The 21177-nt window shown below is 37.9% G+C and overlaps 1 protein-coding gene across 4 annotated transcripts in view; it reads left to right on the forward strand.

Annotated features, from left to right (window-relative positions):
- Positions 1-21177, forward strand: part of fhit (fragile histidine triad diadenosine triphosphatase) — a 236996-nt gene that overhangs the window by 6859 nt on the left and 208960 nt on the right. For all 4 annotated transcript variants that reach the window (XM_043251385.1, XM_043251384.1, XM_043251383.1 and 1 more), the window contains exon 2: positions 18107-18164. The gene's annotated coding sequence lies outside the window, so the exon portion shown is untranslated. The remainder of the gene's footprint in view (positions 1-18106; positions 18165-21177) is intronic.

Raw genomic sequence — 21177 nt, forward strand, 5'->3', positions numbered from 1 at the left:
CAGTACTGATGGCAGTGTTGCTAATATCTCTGCATCACTCATGGGTCGTACAGCTAAGTACTCTGCGCATTTTTCCAGATATGCTATTGGGTCTTCATCTACCATGCTCCCAAACTTAGGGAATTCTATTTCAATTGCCATTTTGTAAGGCAGCTGGGTTAACATTGATGTAGATGGCACATCTTGGTTTGATGTAGCAGTTGGGGTAGAGGTAGCTCCAGGCGTAATGCAAATTAAAGACCTGAGATGGCTATCTCTTCTCTTCATGCAATCCATCACAGCTTTACCCATGTCTTGCAACTGATTTTCTAAGGATTTCTTCAGGTGGCTGAGTTCATTCTTAACAAAATCAATTAGTTTTTCCTCCATCTTATTCAAGCTTTGGCTGGTGGATGACTGAGAGGTCATTAGCTTTAATAAACCTGGCATCTGCCCCTCTATAACAATCAAACGGCGGTCATACTGTTGTAGATGACTCTGAATATGTCTTTCCATTGCTTGTACACGTTCCACGCTATCTTGCTCCAACTTATCCATTCTGAGCCCCAATTGACTAACCTTTGTTGAAATAGCAAGACTGATCAAACTCTCTTCATCCTCTTCCAGCGGTGGTGGAGGTGGCAGACAACTAAAGTCATTATCCTCTTCTGGAACAGCTATTCCCTCTTCAGACTCTAGATACAAGCTGCTGAAGGAACATATCAGATCTTGAACTGGTTCACGTTGGGTGGTAAAAGGTTCAGTAGCATAGTCTGGATCCATCTGGGACAGGCTCATGTTGTCTCATGCAAGGTCCTCTGCAAGTACTCAAACCAAAAAAAATTAGACAATTATCAGTACCAATGTGACCACAAATTATTACTTTGCAAATAAACCAAAAAGTTATAGTTTAAGCTCAAAAGTAGATGACTTATAAGTAGACAGAGAGATAAAACATAATTCAGTTCAGGAAAATGACTATGGTGGAGATTCGTCCCTGTTCGGGCGCCAAATTATGTAACAAAGATTATTCACCAAATGTCACACAAAAAATGAGGAGGGATCTGTCACCACCAATCTTATTATATTTACATTCCCAAAAGACATACAGTTTGAAACCGCACAACAATCATGACCATATCTCAGAGCAGCAGTCACATTTGAAAGAAAAACATTTGAATGTCCACACAACAATGAAGCTTAACGTTACTGCACATGTCCTCAGTCCATCAAGGCATAGATGTTAAAAAGGATAAATCCAAGTCCATCCAGTAAACTTTATCCAAAGGGAATAGCAATCCTCAAAAAGTACTCGGATGAAAATCCCAATATTGAAGAGAAGGATCCGTGACCAGGGTAGATGATCCCATAATCAGACAGACACAAAACCCCTCTAAACAAAACCAAACAAACAAACAAACAAAGCAAGCAAGCAAGCAAGCAAGAGGTTCAGCAAACAAAACACACTTCTTCCTAACAAACCTCTTAAAACAAGAAAACTTCCAAGAAAGAAATAAATTAACTCACATTGAGATGTAGAACAAAATGTTCCTCAACAAGGGTTTCCAAATAAAAACATAGAGAGAGCAAACACCCTCAGCTTCCATGTGCTCCTCATTTAAACTTCCCCATTCCTTTTATTCTCTGGCCTAGAGACCTTACACAGTAATAGCTCCCAGTGCCCTCTAATGGCAGGGAGTAAAATAACACCTTTCATTCACCACAGAAAGCAAGTAACAGTTTTCTAGATCTGTTACACCCTTCCGGTGACAACATTTTAGTCTGGTTTCAGCCGGCAAACTCCTGAATATCCATCAAACAGTTAGATTGCGTTCATCTGTACCACTCAAGGGTTTGTAGGCTTGTAAAAACTCTTCGGAAGTAATGTTAGGATAGGTAGTTGTAGATATCAGGGTACTACAGGGTCAAATAATCTGTCCATTCCTTTATCGATACCACCCCAGGATCAGTATAGGGATGTGTTAATCTATTAGGTTTTGGTATATACAGGGCTATGTCTATTGAATTACAGTCCGCGTTGAACTCTTTTGCCTTAAAACTCACGCTGACGCGGTGGCGAGATTCATTTCACATATGCTTCCAGCTGTTCTCGCCAGTCAGCATGGTGGAGTAAACAGAATGGGTCACGTGACCGCAGGAGCTCTATGTTTTAAAATCACATTCACTAAAAGACTGAAACTCTATGCTGATCCAAAACCACAACGCCAGAGATTGGCAGTCAAAGCAAAGTGCAGTTTAAACGACCCGGCCCCCAACTGTACAGGAAGTTTTGATTGGTTTTACACAACATAGTGGACCTGTCTGTTATTGGCTGAAGTGCGGGGCTCCATCCCAGCAGTTTAAAAAGTCGAGGTCTGTTCTCCATCTGCAACTTTGCTTTGTACTGTTTTTGTACTTTTGGTGACAAATAAATGCAGCAAAGTTGAATGCTTTAGTTTTATTTCACTCAAGTAAAAGTACAACAATTGAGAGTATGAAAAAAATAAAGAAAATGTCCTCTAGTACTGTACTGTAACCAAAGTATTTGTAATTAGTTACATTATATCTCTGGTAGCTAGTAAAAGAAACGTTACTTTTAAATTGACAAAAGTTACTTTTTTTCATTTTTCAGATTATTTACTGACAGCTCTAATGTGTGAACCCGTGTTGTGAAAACTGATGAGTGAGTTGCAGAAGCACTTTTTTAGCCACAGGCTTAAGGACCTTTAAATTTGCCGAAAATATAGCTTTGGGTATTTGTCATTAAAAGAAGCAAATAAGCAAGGTCAGCCCAGGTGACAAAAAAATAATGTCAATGTATTACTTGCATTACTTTCCGTAAAGAGCAAGTAATACATATTATTTACTTTTTAATGGAGTGATGCAGTATTACTTTAAAAGTAACTTTCCCCAGCACTCTGTGTCACCGTAACCTTCCTAACTTGCTGTTTTTGACACTGACTGTTTACAGAAGTGCACCAAAACAGCTTTGGGTTTCTTTTCTTCTCCTCACAGCTTTCCCCAAAGTCCCCGCGTGTACCCTTGATTTCAGTTGATAGGGGGGCTTCTGTGCTCTGACCTTTAAAGGTGAAAGGCCCTGCTCAGTCAGTCTTTCCCCTCTCGGTGGGAGATGCGAATGCTTTGAGGAAAGCAAAAAAGAGGAGTGTTTACTATCGATGACAGAACATACACACCCTTGAAGCTCTGATTCTGTCACCGTGTTCTTGTCAGGGTGGCTTGCGGTTCAAGAGCGCTAGTCTGGATCAGAGCGGCTGACTCTGACAGCACGGCCCAGGCCAGAGGATTTATATTCAGTACAGAGGTCAAAGGTCGGCCTTTCAGAGCAGCTGGGGGATGGCTGCCAGAACTCGCACTGAAATATCAACTCCTTCTACAGACTTTCCTTCCATTTACATAAAGACGCATGACTTGGGGCGTATTTCTGCATCTCAGGTTCAAAGAGAGTGTAACCGTCTTTTGGGTGGAATGAAACAAGGTGAATGTGTAACTTCGTATTGCAAATGAGTTTTGCCTCCGCTCTAGAAGGTATCCAGTCATCTGGAACTGTTTTTTTATTCATTAGCCGTGTTTGGTGTGGCAAAAATTAATATTGCTGTTCATTAGGGTTACGGATTAGGGTCAGCATTAACCACGTTTGTAGTTGAATATTTTAACAGATTTGAAGACAACATAAATGCAAATGTGCATTAAACTACATATTTAATATGTAACAAGGTTCTGGTGGTAAAATGTTCATTCTTTTTTTAGTATCATTAGAAATTCTTGTTTTTTTTCCCCTTCTGCTTTCATTATATTAAAAAGACTATAGGTGTATAGGGCTGAAAAATAGACTTGTGTCTTACTTTCTCTCTCTTTCTCTCTCTCTCTCTCTCTCTCTCTCTCTCTCTCTATATATATATATATATATATATATATATATATATATATATATATATATATATATATATAAAAAACAAAAACAAAATCCAAACCCACATGACCCTGTGTGAAAAAGTGCTTGCCCCTAATTCAAATAACTGGTTGGGTCACCTTTAGCAGCAACAAATGCAATCAAGCTTTTGGTATAACTTGCAATGAGTGTTACACCGCTGTGGAGTTTGGAGTTTTGGCCCACTCGTCTTTAAAAAATTGTAATTCAGCCACATTGGAGGGTTTTCGAACATGAACCGCCTTATTAAGGTCATGTCACAGCGTCTCAATAGGATTCAGGTCAGGATTTTGACTAGGCCACTCCAAAGTCTTCATTTTGTTTTTCTTCAGCCCTTCGGAGGTGGATTGCTGGTGTGATTTGGGTCATTGTTCTGCTGCAGAACCCAGGTTCGCTTCAGCTTGAGGTCACAAACAGATGGCCAGACTTTGTCCTTCAGGATTTTTTGGTAGACAGCAGAATTCATGGTTCCATTTATCACAGCACTGAAGCAGCTAAACAGCCCCAGATCATCACACCTCCACCACATTTTACTGTTGGTATGATGTTCTCTTTCTGTAATGCTGTGTTAGTTTTTTACGCCAGATGTAATGGGATACACACCTTCCAAAATGTTACATTTTTGTCTTCAATCCACAGAGTATTTTCCCAAAAGTCTCGGGCATCATCAAGTTGTTTTCTGGCAATAATGAGACAAACCTTTATGCTCTTTTTTGCTCAGCATCAGTTTTCGTCTTGGAGTCATGAAAACCGACCTTAACTGATGCAAGTGAGGCTTGCAGTTCTTTAGATGTTGTTGTGGGGTCTTTTGTGACCTCTTGGATGAGTCATCGCTACGCTCTTGGGGTAATTTTGGTCAGCCGGCCACTTTTTGTCAGGGCAAGCACAATTTTGGTCAGGGCAAACACTTTTTCACACAGGGCCATTTTGATTTGGATTTAGTTTTTCCTTCATAATAAAAACCTTCATTGAAAAGTGTTATCTCTGATTATTATTAAAATTAGCTTGATGATCTGAAATATTAAAGTGTGTGCAAAAAACCCTCCAGAAAAACTCTGTAGGGGGGGCAAACACCACTGTATGTATATGTGTGTGTATATATAGGTATTTATTATCATTAAAGTGAAGTGACTTGTGGCCAGGTATGGTGACCTGTAATTGGATTTGTGTTCTGTATTTAAAGGAATAGTTCACGCAAAAAAAAAATTACCCCATATTTTACTCACACCGAAGCCATCCTAGGTATATATCTATGATCTATGACTTACGTCACACGTTGTACGTTGTACTCGGTCAGTTTTTTACATTTTAATTTTAAAACTAGAAATATTTTATTACAAAAAACCATCGATCTACTTCAGAGGACACGTGATAACCCCTCGAAGTTGTGTAGGCTAGTTTTACGTCACAGTGCTTGCACATATATCCGATTTACAGAGCTTCAAAATAATGGCCGCTATCCACCAGCATTACCAAGCCTGGAAGAGCCAGGATAAATGAAAAAAAACCTTTATTTATATCTAAACTTTTATTTAATTTCATTTTAGAGGGTCATGTCTTTAGTTTTAACACGCATTCTTTCTTTTTTTTTTAAACGACATGCAAAACCAATTGTACTTTCTTTTAAAGTGTATTTTTTAAAGTTCTGATATTCAATGAGGAAAAACATGCTGAATGGGAATTGATTTTAACCACCAAGAGATGATTGGATTATAGATGTCTGTCTCGATATTACAATTCTGGCTCATTCTGATGAGCCCAGAATCATTGGCATGCAATTTGAACACGTTATACTATTTTGTCTGAAAAGATTGAAAAATGAAATGCTAGGAACCACAATATTATAATGTACAGTATAAAAAATATATAGTTTTGGGGGGGAGGAATCACTGAAGATGAACAATGTAATTAAATGGCAGTAAGGTTAATTTACAGCTAAATATAGGCAGAATGTCCACAATAGCACAAAAAAAAGAAAGGTCTGATTAAATGGTATAGCTTGTACGTGCACTACTAGATTTTTGATTGGAATATTTTGCGGATTTATGAGCAAAATGGGTCATTTCCGATTTCATGTTGTTGCCTTTAATGTACCGTAGTGTGCTGGTGCTCGCTATCTGTCAATAGCTCTTTGTGTTTGTTGTTGTGATGCCAATCCCAGCATGAGGCTAAGTGGATGGCGGTGACAGTGGCAAGGCTACAAAGACAACCAGCTCCATCTTTGTTGAAGTGTTCCCGTAGATCTCCTTTAATCCTGCTAAATACAAAGAGCTCCCTTCCTAAATCATGTCAACACATGGACGACTCTGGTTTCCTCAAGTCAACAGCAGATATATGTGTTGCCGGGTATATGTTAGGAGAGAGAGCGGCAGATGAACAGCGTTGTCAATCTGATGGTCGTGGTGAAGGGGATTACAGGGTTCTCGAGGGACTAGTGGACTACTGGAAAATGATGGAACTCCACAATCTTTACTTCTCCTTTAGCCAGCGGACACGAAGAAACCCGGCAATCCTTTAAACCGCACACAACTCAAATGTATTTTCATACAACGTCTGAAACATCATTACGTCTCCAAATGCGAAACGACCGGGGTATATTTCTAGCGCTGCGACTTCCTGACCCGTTTCATTGTATCTGCTCATTGCATCATTTTTGTGTTGTCCCTCGAGTTGCGCCTGATCTTTGGGTTTCATCAGAATATTTCATTCGTAGACATGTTATGTGACTCTGGGGGAAGGGCAGTTTTGTGCCACGCTCATTCACTGGTTTGTGTTTGTCCTCCGTATAGAATGACTATTTTAGTCGCTTGAAATGATTGCACATATGACCTTGATTGGGGAACAAAGATGAGACCTTCTTAACGGATTGGTAGAAACGTGATAGAAACATGATTAACGCGATTTTCGTGATTAGCGCTATTTTGGAATAGGAAATGCATTTTTTGTAAACCCATGGATTTCTCGATAGAAAATATGGCTGCCTGTTAAATATGCATGCCTGTTATTAATATTTTGATTGTTTATCAGTATGTTTAGAGCACGTATTCTGACTATATTCTACATCCTTAATACCTATTACCTAAACTTAACAACTACCTTATTAACTATCAATAAACAGAAAATGAGGAGTTTATTGAGGCAAATAGATTTGTTAATTCGTTCATTCAAGGTTTGATCCTGACTTGAAACACCATTAACACCCAAACAATGACATCTTTTCTCGTTCTTATTGAGCACAGGGTGTAAAACATTTACAGTGTAGGAAGAAAAAAAATATCAAACTCTTGGATTTCATTATTGGTTGACTCTTCTTTGGGAGCAATAACTTCCTCCAAAGATTTCCCGTGATTCAAACCTGAACATCAGTCAGGAGGGATTTTACACCATTGTTTTAGAAGTAATCTGGGGATGTCTGGTGTGAACTGCCCTCTTGAAGTCACGCCAAAATTTCTCATTTAGGTTGAGGTCAAGACTGGCCAGCTCTAAAAGGTGTATTTTCTTCTTATGAAGCCTCTCTTAAAGTTTGCCTGCGCTTTCTGTTCACCCAACATCTATTGAACCTCAAATATATTCTTATGTACTCCTTCTGTGAAATATCTGATCATTTTCATGTATGTATCAATGATATTAAATTGTCTAGTCTAGCCCTAAAAGCCTTAACCAAACCAGAATATCTAAGCTGCAGTGTTTTTTTTGTGGTTTCCTTCCATAAACCTTGTCCTTGTTCAGTGTTTTCCATTTTTTAGACACAACAATAGAGCACAATTCTATTTATTTCCTGTATGTGATTGATTTTTAACAATAACTGATAAATCTTGCATGTTGTATACAGCGAGGTTATACAATAAGAACATGCATACGGTATTTTTTCCCCCACAGAAGCTTTTAAATGAGTCTGTATCAGCAGATCTTGGATATTTAAATAGTTCAATTAGATTGCTGTAACATTTTAAAATATATTAATGCTTTATTAATCCCTCAACTTTTTGTTAAATAGCTATTTAATGTTCTTTTATCCGGTGTAAGCAATCCGTTTTTCTGTCCAGTTACGTCCATACAGAGACTAGTACCAGACTGCATTGTCATATTTGCGCATTATTTCTTGCAGCTGGTGCCAGTGTCATGCCACAGTGAGCAATGACAGGAAGTATCAGCCCCAGTAAATGCCACTTTACTTTATCACATCACGGCCGCAGGCAATAAATGCAGTGCTTTCATAATTACATTCCTTAACATGAATTCATTACTTATTTGATAATGGAAAAACACACTAATTATATTGATAATATATTAATTGAAATGTAACGCAAATACGATCTGACCAAATTAGGCCATAGGGTTGAGTAAATACCGCTGCTCTTAGCCTTCTGCCTGAGCGATTGAATAACTCATTTGGAGGGAACGTGGGCAGGGATTGTGTTGTTCTGAGTGCGTGTTGATGCTGATAGGACAGGACTTCTCTCTCCATTAGAGGACCTGTATTTTTTCCTCTACACCCCCAATGGACGGTTCCTTTCAGCTGCTAATATGTGGAGCCGTTTCAAAGTTTAGATTAGTTTGTGTTACAGTTTTATAAGAGACACCTTTTTTTTTTTTCTTTCGTTTGACCTAGAGTGTGATTTAGATCACAGAATTAGATTGAGAAACCAATCCCAGGGCTGTGTGAGATCTCACGGTACATAACATGAAAATAAAAAAATGTAAAGACATTTAGGGCCAGCTCTGCTAACAGCTTGCACCAGTGCACGCCATCTTTTAAAAATAGCAATGCCAGGATTTACTAAAGATGGCAGGAGGCAGTCGTTTTTGCACCTGATCTCACTGAATACGCGTCGGTAGGAATTTCTCTTTACGGGAGGAGAGCAACGATATCTAATAATGTTTGCAACATTATTTAACATCCAAATAAAAGTATGCTTTTTTGCGCTTGAATGGCTGCAATTATCGTCGGCGTTGTAGAGAACAGAGAGCACGTGGGTAGAAGAGAGTGGATTTTTTTCCCCCACTCATTTATTTGGAATGCAAAAAGAACACATTATCTGAACATCGTTAATTTGCGTGGTTGTTAGTAAATCACCCGCAGAAATGTCCGTGTCCATCTAATTTGTTCTGCTTAGTGAAACTGGCCCTTTAACTAATAATACAGATTCTATTATATGTTTGTTTTCAGTCTATGGATATTGCCTACTGCTTGTTGTTTGAAATTGAATTGAGGCAGGGTTGTTTAATATTAACTTTAAGGGACTGTTTACCCCGAAAAATCTGTTAGAATCTACACGCCCTCAAGCTGTTCCAACCTTGAATTCCTTTCTTCTTCTGAACACAAAAGAATGCGGGTAACCGAATAGACTTCTGTAGTATTTTTTTTTTTGGTTTATTGTTTCCCCCCGAACTACGGACATCAACGAGAATCAACAACTGTTGTTTTTATGGCAAAAGTTGTGTTATCACAAATTTAAAGTTAAATGGGGTGTGGGAAATGAAGAAAAGTTAAAAAAAAAATTCTCCTTTTGAAAAACGGCGATTTTTAGTCACGATTCCGTTTCTTTTTCATATCGAGAGGGCATTATCCAGCTTAATTCTGTTTGATTCCCGTCTGATGATCGATCGTAGCAAGAGTTAATTCAGTGGAAAGGAACCCAAATTCTATCAGGTGACAGAAATGAATGAAAAGAGCCTTTTGAGGAACTAGGCTTTGTTGTAGGACCAGTTCTCTTCTGGGCTAGTTCTGGTTTTGTATAACATGAACCCAAACTTGGCCACTGGCAAGGGTCACTGGGACTGCGTCACAATGATCTGATATCCGTATTAAAATTACTATATAAACAGCATCTTTGTATGATGCTTTAGAACTTTATTTAGGTGCTATCAAGTGAAGCCTTCTTTACGGTGCACTGTAGGAATTTTTAGGGAGCGCCTATATTATCGTTAGACTTTCTCTGCTATGCTAAAGATCTGTGAGCAGATTGAGGCCCTATCTGTGATCTGGGGCTTTTTTCACAGATTCAAAACATAAAAAGATGATGAGTTTCACTCTTGTGTTGGGCCCACGAGCCACAAGGCCAGCTCGAGGCTGGGCCATTTTGAAACCATCTGTTTGTTACCTTGGGTATTAGCAATATTCTAATCAGACTTCTCTTGTAAACAGAGATTTAAAATCATCCAGATTTAATGACGTTCCCGGCATCATGGGAAACTGTGTAGATGGGTTCACCACAGGTGCCTTGATGTAGCGCGATTAATGTTTAATAATTATTTTGGAATGAAATATTTATTCACACATGTCATTGTGAGGTTGTCGCAGAGTGACTGATTTCTTGTTTGGTCTTGACAGCAATCTTTGTTTTCTTCGTCCCATTTATACTGTGGCCCTAGTACCTGTGTACTTGCAAGTAGATGAGAACGTAGTACGTAACCGCAGAGTAAATGCGTATCGGTACGTGGTATCTAGAGCTAGAATATTTCTGTAACTACACACATTTAACAACCCTCAGTACTATCGCGTAACAAGAAAACGGTTTGTTCACATCGCTAAGCACTCGTGTAACTACATTTTGTATCAAACATATGTATAAGAGCAATTGGAACAGTTTGATCCGGGGGTTGGAGATGGGTACGCTGTTTTTTAACAGAGAAAAACTGTGAAAATGCTACAGTAAAGCCCTGTTAAATGGTTAACAGTAAATTCCTGTAAAATTTACAGGGAACAACATAAATTGACGTTTATGCATTTCAAATTTAGTTTGAATTAGTTTTTTTTCTTTAAAATCACTATGTTTCGTCTTATGTTCGTCTACGTTATATCTAATATTGTGAAATGAATGTTTATTGCATATTTCAGTTTAATGAGTCTTACCATGATGGTGTAAAAAGCTGCTTGTGATGGGCTTTGGTGGTTATCGCTGTATTTCAAAGGTAAAAACTGATTTCAGTACTTTAATAGGTGGGTATATCAACATTATATCCATTGATGAAATGATGATATTTAACTGTAAATTTAACTAAAAAACGTAAAACCAAAAACTTTGTTACCGTATTTTTACAGTAAAATTTTGGCAACCACTTCTAGTTTTTCACCGTAAATTTTACGTGATTTTTTCTACCGTGTAGGTTTAGGGATGTCTAAAGCGGGATGAGTTGGATCTGGAGTTGGTGCACAACTGTAATAGCAACGTATTTATATGGTGACTCCTCAGGAGCTAACATTCTGGACACCAACCGCTGTTACTGCTGTTACTCCTGTTACACGTTTGCACTTTTGTTACCAAAAGTCTTCTTTCCAGTGTCCTGTTACTAGGGCTGTGCAATTGAATTCGATTAATTCGATCATCATGTACATCTCGTCAGCAAAGCAGGTTCTGCGATTCTGTGTAGTAAATGCCGCTCTATCTGAAAATGAAGTTGATGGTGATTTCCAGCTAATCATGGAACCGTCTTTACGATTAATTGCGCAGCCCTGACTGCTACACATTTGTACATGAACACACCATTCATGCAGTTGCGCAAACAGCTTTAGATACTATGCACCAACGCGTACCAACGTATCCAACACGTCGAAAACTCGTCTTTAAGTGAAATTCTGAGGTGAGAATGCAGACGTTCTGATTTAAATACAATGAAGACTAACCACAGTTTCTAGACAAAACAAATAAGAAGGATATTACTCAATAGTTCACTTTAGTGTTGTTCAAAAGAGATTTTATTTGAACAAATTTGAATGTGCAGATTAGGTGTTGAGAATAGTTATAGCGGTGTATGCATAACGTTCAAAATCCTTGAACTAAAAAAAAATCTTTATCTGTCAGGTACTCTATCCTCTTAAATAACCACAGCGGAGGCAGATTGTGTGGTAGCCAAAACCTCCACACTTCCCTTAAGCCCAGAGTTATTCACGAAACCTCTTCTGTCATCCACTGAGACCTCTGAATATAACATAACTTATCTTATTCTTGTTGAAGTTTGATCAAGGTCAGTCGTCATTTTGTCGGAATGTTTTTGTTCTAATCCTTTCTTCTTAAGTTAGCCTCAGCTAAAGCTCTTTCAGAAGCTTCTGAGATGTGCGGTGCTGCCATTTCTTAGGTCATCTCTTTCTCTGTGTTCAGTTTTATCTCCATCTCTGCTCATGTAAGCGACAGCGCTTAGTACATCTGAAAGCTTACATTAGATAATGTATCTTGAAACAGTGAAAGTGTCAAATCTGAAAAAATTAAAACTCATTTAACCAGCCGGCTATTTATGAGTTCTTTAGTAGGCTCTTTTTAAATTTTGTTCATATTTAGCATATTTAGTCATTATGTAGTCATTGCTGCTGTCAAATGTTTATTCGTCCTTAATCACATCCAGAGTAGTAGTAATAATAATAATAATAATAATAATAATAATAATAATAATAAAATAATAAAAATAATAATAATAATATAAATATATATATATATATATATATATATATATATATATATATATATATATACACACACACTGTTTTTTCATGTATTTATAGATACACATTTAGTGTATATTTGAAAAATATATTTTCATCATTAGATTTTAGATTTATAAATACATATATCATTTATTTATTTTTATTATATACATGTGTTTGTATTCACATTTACAAAAAATATACACAGTACACACTCTTATATTACAAAAACTTAAATTTTTGATGCGATTATGGACATTAATCATTTGACAACACTAATAATAATTATATTTTATTAATATGTGACTTGTAGTTTGATCATCTGTGCCAAAAATGAGCTAAATAATGCAACATCTTTTCCATATGATGTTGCATGGAAGCCTTTTTATTTTATTGGCTGCTAACAGAAGCACAGCTCACACAGAAGTCTTGTGGCTATATTTTTGAATACAGTATGTATTTTATTGCTTATCCCAGTGCAATATTTAGATTTCCGGTATAACCGAATTACAAATTGGAGTGCATTTCAAAATGATTAACTTTTAACTAAAAACTTACTTGAACTTAAGTTCTATATAACCCCAAAATATTCCTGCAAATCAAGGATGCTTTCCCTGTAGTGTCGAATCATATATTAATGCCATTTTCCCCTCCTTCCCCATGTTTTTACTTTGTGTTTAATGTATGTACATTTTAAAGCTCTTGGTTTTTTGGGAACTTTTTGATAGTTGCGGTTCGTTGTCCTCAAGCGAAATCAAGGCTAAATTAAAACCTTGTCAGCAAAGGAAAGAAATCGGTGCTGGGTTGTTTTTAGTTTAGTTTCTCCAGCTCAGGAGCAGAGGTTATATGCTATTTTTTTGAAGTTTAATAGCCTGTAGGCTTGGAGATTACAAATACCCACAGCAGAATCAATAGTCCTCTACTAAAGGGGGGTGTTAGGAATACTTACAAAATAACATATGTTATTTTTAAGAAGTAACCTTCTAACAGCTTTTTAGTTACTAGTGAAATCTCAGGTTCTTTTGATGTTCTTCGCTCTTAAAGGAGTAGTTTACCTGGGAATTCTGTGGAACACAGAAGGAGAATGTTTTGAAGAATGTCCGAGCCAATCTTTTAGTACCGAGGGGCTGTCAATCTTCAAATGACAATCCTACTTAAAAGTGCTACTTGAATGTAGGGGTGTGCAATATGACGATTGAAATGTCTGCTTTTGAAGAAATATCTTAGTGTCGTACTACAGCACACGTTCTATTTCACATCAGGGTTAATGGGATACTCCATCACAAAATATAAATTTTGCCACCTGTCAAAGCTTTGTTTGTCCTTTGAATGCAATTTAAGATATTTTAAATTAAAACACGCTTTATGTCTAATAAAAGTAATCGGTTGAGAGGAAAAATGCTATAGAAGTCACCGTAGACCAACAGCTTTTTGGTTTTCCATAAATAGAATTTATGCCCAGCAGAAGAAAGGTTTAAAACGGCTTTTGAGTGAGTAAATGATAGCATATAAAATTAAACATTATGACAGAATTGACAGATGACAGAATTTCTATTTTTGTGATATGATATTTTTTCCGCATCGCCCACCCCGACTTAACGACCATCTATTTTTGCTCACCAGTCAGTTTCATTGTTTGGAAAGAGGGAACACCATCTCCTCATTCCCGCAGAATGAAAATCGTATGGGTATGGATTTGAAATGGTGTTAGTGTTAAACAACGATAACAGAATTTTCTGGTGAATCATTCCTTTCTGGTGAATTTTCTAGTATGTGGAGAATTTTAGACACGCTGTCAAAACGAGAACAATCTCAATCGTCTCTTCATCTCCGCTAATGTGACGTCGATTCTTTCCCGCTTCTTCGGAGCGTGAGTTATATATAATGTGATTTCCAGCACCACTGCCTCCGCTGAACCTTGTTTTCCTTTCTGCTCGTCCTCTTTCTGTCAGTTTAATCAACGCTTTTAATTACAGACACTTTCGGTCGTCTTGTTGTCACCTTTGGGAGATCCTGCCATGGAGGGGGGGAAAAAAAAAGGAGACCAAAAAAAGGTCCTTGTCTTCCCGCGGGTGTTGGAACAGGCTTGGTAATAGCCAGCCTCTGCCAGTCAGTCGGCTCTATTGCCAGCTCACATCTCCGCAGCCCCGTTGGGTTTTTCTAACATTGTCTTGATAAATGGATTTTTGCCTTGTCTCGAAAGTGTCCTCTTAAAATGGGTGGGACGAGGACGCTTGGGCTTGCGTTCCACCAAGCCTTAGTCACATCATCAGGGGGTCACGTGTACGTATAGCCTAGATTCTCACAGGTTTCGCTGCAATGATGTATAATGCATTGCTAGTGTAAGAGGAGAAGTGCACCAAATCGTTTTTTGGCGACTTCTCTAACGTGACAAGTCTGTGCAGGTCTTGGGAGAAAATAAGGGCACTTCCACCTCAAATCCATTCAGACAGACTTTGTGTATTGACAGAATGTGTGTCGATATTTTCCAATAAAATACATCTATCCACCATGAAAAGTGCTCTGGGAGAAAATAAAGGCATTCTGAAGTGAAGCGATGCATTTGTGTAAGACAGATATCCATATTTTATAGCTTTATAAACCACAATCCGTTGGTTTCCTCCAACTGTCGTATCCACATTCACGAGAGACTGGCTTTCCACTGGATGGTGTAGGTTGAAGGACATGTTATGTACTGTATATTATGGTGATAATATACAGGGCAACTTCTTGAGCAACTTTTCCCACTGAAAATTGGTAACAAATTTCTATCTTGATACTTGAATTCAGTCGTGGGACTTGTGTCTTACCTGGTTGCGTGTTGACGTCAATAATGGCCAACGTTGACTGGCGACAGTGCTCAAAACGTTGCCCGTGTATCATCAGCCTTATGGCCTTAGAGTTATGTATATATCAGTCTCGGCCTCATTAAATGTTGGCTGAACATCTGATGCATATGGCACAAAAAGTGGAAACCCTTCATGACTTATGTAGTCGTCGTTGGATTGGTTGAATAATACAGACGTGTGTGTCGCGTTTTTAACATCCCGCCTGGAAAGAAAGTTGCTGGGACGTCAAACCAACTCACAAAAACGAGCGATAGATTTTCAAATTAATGTGAAATATTTAAAATACATTCAAGAGTGTATGTCGGTGTGACATGTTGGTCAAATGGCCTGATGGCGGACCTTTGCCATTGATTCCAGACCTTCAGCGGTCGGTCTAGCTATGGAGACAATGTATACATACTATACTAGAATTGTATGCTACGGACTGCTAAGTCAAATTTACATTGGTGATTTATTCAGCATGATCAGTGACACTGCTAAAGTTTTTAAGGACAAGGTACTGCATTGTTGCTTAAAAGTTATATACTGCTTAAAAGTTATTATCTATCTTTCACCCTGCCTTTTGGCAACAGAAGGCTTCTGAACCTCCAGAGCAATCGGAAAATACATATAGGATGGTGTGCAAAGTACGATGCAAACAGCATTTTAGAGTACAGTGCAGTCGAACTTTACAATACAGCAGGAAGAAAAAAAAAAAATACAGGCTGCGGTTATCTTTTGGGTTACATTCAACCCAGTTACTCTGCACTGGCTTTTATTTATTTATTGCTTTTTATTGAGAGAGTTGAAAATTCCAGAAACTTCTCAAGATGGGCAGGTTGGAGAAACCATGGTGCTTGTTTAACAAAGTGTGTTTTTAAACCATTATAACTTTAAATAATTAATAAATAATTGGATATTGTCTAGACATTCATAGGCTCTTCACTGTTAGGATGAAACAGCTAATATTATTAAAGGGAGAATATAGATTTCCTTTGTCCTTAGGAGATGTATGCTGTTGAGGTCTACATCTGCCAATGGTTTACTTTGCTTTATAGTGTTTTAAGAGGTCCCTGTGTAATAATAAATGACTCATTAGAAGGCACAAAAAGAGTTGTCTTTTACAGCGTCTCCTGTTTCCATTTTTTTCTTCACAAGGACAGCGTTTCTCAGCACTGTCATGTTGCATTTGAATGGCTCTCATGTTGCTGAGAGCTAAGAAAACATTAAGGTAGTCAACTCGTAAATATTTGATTTACCCAGCGCTGAAGATGGATTTAATTTTAATTGTTTAAGAAGCTGTGTTCTGCCTACATTCAAAAATTATAACGTTTAAAAATAACCAACGTTAAGGGTCGGATGTGTAATTCATGGCGATGCTTGAATGGACAATGGGTGTAATTATTGTACGTGGAAAACAAAACAGCTCTAATTTACCATAATAATCAGACTTGCAAAGCTATGAAACTAGCTGCTAAGCGTAAAAATGATGCGCGATGCTTCAGCATTTGGTAAAAGTCTGCTCAAATGAGCTGTAGGCCCACTCAGGTTTACTCATTTATTTCCATACAAAGCTATTTTTAATGGTTGTTCATTTATTCAGACAGCATTTAGTATATTAGTCAAATCAAAAGAATCCTACCTGGTCTCATGGCATAAACATACTTTTTTTTTTTTAGTACATAACAAGTATATATCACTGCAGTTTCCAAAAGAAATGAACTCTAGATGCAGTAAGACTCCTTTTATTTCTTTTCACACAAATTTACATGGTATTGGTTAATAAAGCACAATTTTCACACAATTACTTGAAGAATATCATGTTGTGACAATATTAATGTGCTGGGATATTAGAAAACTGAAGCTTTTGGACGTTAGCATCACACATGTTAGCTTCATATCTACGCATTTTCATTGACGGTAGGTTTGCTCGGTAGCTCACGGACTACAGAGACGTTTTTGAGATGCCAGGAGCTCCGTGTAGCTACAGTTCAACAAAACAGTTTAAATCTGTGTAAAAAAAAGGTTGAAATGCCATGATTGTATCAAGAATTGTTTTGCGTTTGTTAACACTATCAGGTTTATGGTTGGACGTGGTCTAGGGCATATTTCCAACATGATAGAGCAGTAACTTTTAGCAACAGTCCCAAGATGTTCGAATTCTGAACCGTCGTAATATGCATTTACGTCAACTTGATAAAAACGTGCCAGGGTTTACGTATTGAACATGTGTTTTAGCACCACTCAGTGGATATTTTCTCTTTGAAATGTGCAGTAAGGCACTTAAAAACAATGTTGCACGAAAAGTGCACAGAGGTAGATATTTTTATGAGACCAGGTTGAAGGAATCTTTATTATTGTGATATATATACTGTATATCTTGTGCAGGCTAAATTCAATCTTCGAGAAACACACTTCAATGGTGTTCTGCTTCTGAATGAATCAGAGTTGAATTCGTCTGTTGGGTGATTTTGGTTTTAGGTAAAATGGGGCAACCTTTTGCCTTGTCTTGTTGGTGATTTTAACCAAGGTGAATGCACAAAACTATCAAAATGTTTCTTAGTAAGCAGCAGTTAGCATTTGCTAACGTGTTCACCCTATCCTCAAAAATCCTTCTTTCCGAAGAGCCCTTTGAAGCGGCCAAGTTTTGAAGACTTGGTGTGGAACCCTTCGATATAGGTGGCCACGATTCATTTATTCCATTCAGAACACAGCAATAGTTTTTTTTTTTTCAAACACTTTTATCCAGAAAACATTTGAAGTAAAACAACTTAACCTTACTTCTGAATCTCCCTGCTGTCTCAATTAGTAGCAGCTAATCTGAAACACTATTTCAGGTTCTAGCGGTACCTAAATAATGAACGTTGTCCGGGTTTACTAGTAATGACACAGTGTTGTTTCATCTCTCTCTCTCTCTATGTGTTTCAGGCTCTCTTCTCTCATTAATTACAGAGCTGGGCGCTAAGGGAAAGCTCACTGACTGAAGGTAAGTGTATTTATTGCATCGCTTTGACAATGAAATCAGCCAGGTTCATCGATTTTTCGTCTCTCTCACACCGTTGTTTTTTTATTTGGTGGACTTGTGAACAAGTCGATTACAGATAAAACAAGTAGGAGAACTAGTGGCGCAATCTAGAAAAAAATTGTTTGTTAGAAGAGAGGAGCAATAAATGAGCCCAGCAGATGTTTGTGGATGTTGGCGGTGGTTGTAGCACGCTTTTGCTCATTTAGACCCCTAACTAAAAAAGCCATCCTAACTCTTCAGAGAGCGGCACGTGTGACACTAATCCCAATAGACTCCGGAGATAAGGTAACACGATAATGTGATGTTGGCTGTTGTCTCCTGTTTTAGTATAAAAATGCTGTCTGCATTCCGTTTTTTCTGTCCTTGTTTTTTTGAACGTGACGGGCACGCTTAAATAAAAAGTACGGTAAAATGCGGCTTTGGGCCCCCTGTGGCCCTTTTGTTTCTCTTTTCAAAACCTTCAGCTTTACCGCCGGTTTTCCTGAAACTAAAGAAATAACATTTTCAAGAATATGTGTGATTATGTAAAACTCTCCACTATGGTTGTCAAAAGCCAGTCGAACTGGACAGATTACCCCAAAAATCACTTATGTTTATGATTCCATCTAGTCTGATTATGGAGTAAATTGATATTTGATATTTTGAGTCGAATTCAGAGGAAATCTCACAGCGTATGACGCCGTTCTGCGCATTTTACTTAGCTACTGCAAATAACTTGGTAACATTTGGTGGCACAGTCTAAAAATAAAGCCTTGTTTGATTCACTACAAATTAAACAATTTGAAATACTGTACATTTGGTTTACAGCGTTTCATATTTTAACACAAATTCTCATTTTAGCTCTTGTGCAGAAATACGTTTTGGTTTTATCTGTCTTATTTTGTATGTTTTGATCGTGGACTGTGATTAATCACGATTAATCGCGAGTTACAAATACTAGGATTCACCTGTAAGTGAGTTAAAATAAAGACATAACTTCCTTTCGCGATTGCATGCGGAAAAATACGTTTTATTCGACAACTTGTTTCGGGAGCCTAAGAACGCAAACGTCTGAAAAGTTTTTGGAAGCAACGAATTAGCATTCCAAATTCTAAAAATGCAAATTTGTGAAAACGGCGGTGCCATATGCATATGCATTGCATATTCGTTCTATAGGTGCTGCTGCTTTACAATCGAAATCTCCGGCTACTGTCCTGGCATGCGTTTTTTGCCGTCTCAGCAGATGCGTGTGAACTGGGAACGTTTTGTTGTCTTTACACGTCATTTTTCAAAATTGCAAAATTGCAAAGCTTTTCCGATTTGTTTTGTGAACGTCGTATTGAATTCGTTTCCTGTTTTTACAACTCTGGGCCGTTATCACAGTGCGCTTTGCTGTTTCTCTCATTCAAACGCAAAACTTGAGAAACAGAGTGAAGCGTATAGACACGCGGTATTTGCGTAAATAATAAACGATTATGTAAATACTTAACTGTTATATAGTTAATGGTCATGATGCACAATCGGTGTCAAGTGACACATGCTCGAAATGGTCACGGAGCTGTTCGAATCCTTACCCTTAAGTAATTACGGTATTAGCCTTTTTTTTTCCAATTAGTCTTTGTGACATTTTAAATGAGGTGTTTAGTGGAGCTGTGAACGCATGTCAAAACAAATCTGCAGATAAAAAAACACCCACTGATCTGGTGCTGTACCGGCCTGACCACCCCACGGCGGATACTTTTCTTAGTTATGGCATGTTAATTTTCTCCCAGTGGGAATACATGTCCTGGGCAACGAGTACCACCCCTGTGCTTTTCAGTTTGTATGAATTGCTTTAATTTGCTGCTTTTCGTGACGGTGAGGCCTTGGTAGCTAGATTTAGCGCTAGAGACTGTGGAATTAGAGCTAAGCAGAAACCCGTTCACGGAAATGGAGACTATGAAATTAATAAAGAACAAAATGGCATGTTTGGACAAGTTAGCTTCAAGATCTGATGTTGTACTGTTTATTAATAGCCTGCTGACTGCGGAGGTCCAGCGAATGGATGGAGTGCACATAATAAAATAAAATAAAATGTTGTGTAAATTTCACGGATTTATGGTTTAGGAAGGATAGGTTTTATAGAGAATTGAGTGTAAAGTTCAGTGTTTTTCAAGTTTTCAAACATTAAGTGCATACAGATTCACAGAAAGTAATCATAACTTGTTATTGATGGTACTGAGTAACTGCTTTGTTCGACTATTTCAAACAAATGTCTTTTTGAAAACCCGACTCGTAGGTGTTCGGTTTGTAAATCGGACTATGCCGATTGTGTCTATAAAATCCATATATTTGTTGTTTTGCATTCAGCTAGCGAGGACAGGATAACTCAATGCAAAGATGCCCTTTTATCTAATCGCGTTCTATTCAGACGCATTTACACATTTCCATGGCGCTGGAGATTCAATGCCACAGGCAACACTGACATGGCCGTGATCGAAACCGTGCTCCGGTTTTGTGGCGTATATTTCCACTGGTTTATCGCCCACCTATATGCCTGCGCATGACGCTTGTATAAATGTATAAAATGTATAAAAGAACGCTTGATGCAAGACATAGTAACTTGAGAGGAAAGCATGGCATGACATTGGAATCATTCTTTGAGTCCATTTCAGCAAAAACTGAAAAAAAATCAATGGTACATCATTAGGTTTTTACATCACAAACCATGCTTATGGGGTTCCTTCAGCTCAAATGGTAGTTCCTGGGTTTAACTATATTGATGTATAAAATACGGTATAGTTTGAATAAGCCGCAGGCCACTTGGTATGCAACCATCTTCCCAATCCAGCATCAAAGGCAATCTACACCCATACGGGAACAAATAGGCTTCACCAATCGAATGCATTACCAAAATTGGTTCATCTGCATGGGTACGGCCTTAAAAATATACAATGAAAAAATCTAAATAATTACCTTTATCCTAATCTACACAATCCACTCTAGAATTAAAGTA

This window comes from Puntigrus tetrazona, chromosome 11 (genome assembly GCF_018831695.1).
Source record: "Puntigrus tetrazona isolate hp1 chromosome 11, ASM1883169v1, whole genome shotgun sequence".
In the NCBI taxonomy this organism is placed as follows: Eukaryota; Metazoa; Chordata; class Actinopteri; order Cypriniformes; family Cyprinidae; genus Puntigrus; species Puntigrus tetrazona.